Genomic DNA, 1929 nt, shown 5'->3' with positions numbered 1-1929 from the left:
TGGTCATCTCGGTCGTGAGAAAACGTACAACTCTGTGAGTCACCACCATTGGTGGCCCAAGCTGTTCAGAGTGACGAGCACCTATGTGCGCACGTGTGAGACGTGTCAACTGGTGAAACCCTCTCTAAATGCGGCTGCGCCGCTAGCCAGCTTACCGGTACCCACTGGGTGCTGGCAGTCCATGAGTTTGGACTTTGTGTTTGGCCTGCCGAAAGATTCGGCGGGTATCACGGTTGTCGTGGTATTCGTTGACCGGTTGAGCAAGATGGCTCATTTGGCGGCGATACCAGACACCATCGACGGAGTTGGTACAGCAACGCTGTTCATGGATCGTGTTTTCCGTCAGCACGGACCCCCAGAGTCGACTGTCTCTCCCGCTTCACGGAAAAACTCTGGTCGACTTTCTTTAAGGTGCTCGGCAACAAGTTGGATAAATCGACAGCGTATCATCCGCAGACCGATGGTCAAACCGAAAGGGTGAATCGCGTCATCGAAGACGTTCTTCGCAGCGTCTGCGCTGAGACGCCGAGGTGCTGGAGCGCCATGTTGCCACTCGTAGAGCTTGCACTGAAAAATGCAGCGCATCCGTCTACCGGCTACTCGCCGTTTTACGTGAACGGGCTGATTCGCCCTCGCGTCCCGCTGACGCCGCCATCTCATGGCTCAGAGCTTGGTGGGGGAGGGATAGCCGAACGGCTACCTGATGTCAGCCCCCTCACCATCTGCAAAGAATTCGATGACTTCTTGTCTACCAGACTAAAAGTCCTTCGATACGTTCGCGATGCGATGGCTGAAAGCCAAGACCTGCAGAAAGAATATGCAGATATAATATGAAGAGGCAAAGTAGAAAGCTTCAAGGTCGGGTACTTGGTTTTATCGAATTCTAAAAATTTGCCTTTACATGCAGCCTCTGCTGTCCTCAGGACGAAGCTTCGTCCACTATTTATTGGACCGTTTAAGGTTGTGGCCAAGCGGGGTCTAGCGTATACGCTGAACCTTCCAAAACGGATGCGCACCCACCCGGTGTTTAACGTGGGCTTGCTCAAGCTGTACCGGGATCCGGCGCAAGTGAACGCGGAAGCGTTGGCGCTGGAGCGGACCCCACGGGCCCTCGGCCACCCAGAAGCTGACCCAGCAACTGGTTCTGAGCAAGGAGTGCAAACCTCCATTTCCAATAGCGCCAGGCGCTCCACCGTCGCATGCAGCGACGCATTTGCCTGCTCCACGGCTAGGAGTTGCTCCGATAGACCACGGTAGTCTTCAAGGTGAGACAGCCGGCGCACGACGTGCTTCAAATCCTCAAGAGCTTCCGCACAGCGATATGCTACTTCAGCATGACGCTTAGCGGAGCTCCGATCACGAAGGATCTCGTCTTCAAGGGCTCGAAGAGCATCATGAGTCACCGGACGGCGGTCGACACGGCCGTCACCGCCCGTGACCGACTATTCTCGATGAGAACGGTGAAGTCTACTACCACGTGGAACGTCTAGTGAGACGACGTCGTGACCAGGATCAAACCCAATTTCTGGTGAAGTGTGGGGATAAGTGCGGGGATATCCCGACTCCGAAAAAATGTGGGAGTTTGAGACGCCACTTCGGCAAGATTGCCCAGACGCCGTGGGCGCTTTTGATCAGAAAGATCAGGACGCCCTGCGTCATCAGACGCCCCCCGCTTCCCGGTAATAACTAGGAAGTAGCGGCCATGAGCTGAGCTCAAGCAGTGGCCCTGATCTCTTGCGGTCGCAGACACAGAGATCACGGAAGCGTTAAGGGGTTGACCCATACGTCGCAGGGCGACAATCCGAAGGAAGTCGACGGCATGTCTTGAGTTTGGCAAACTCAAATCGGAGGTGTCGCTCCACACGCACGACCACTGCCTTGTTGCTCAACTGTAAGTTATACAGTGAGGAAAATTTCCGGCGCCGTTGA

Source organism: Plasmopara halstedii (assembly GCF_900000015.1).
Source record: "Plasmopara halstedii genome assembly, contig: Scaffold_110, whole genome shotgun sequence".
Lineage (NCBI taxonomy): Eukaryota > Oomycota > Peronosporomycetes > Peronosporales > Peronosporaceae > Plasmopara > Plasmopara halstedii.
Note: the sequence above shows the minus strand (reverse complement) of the source record.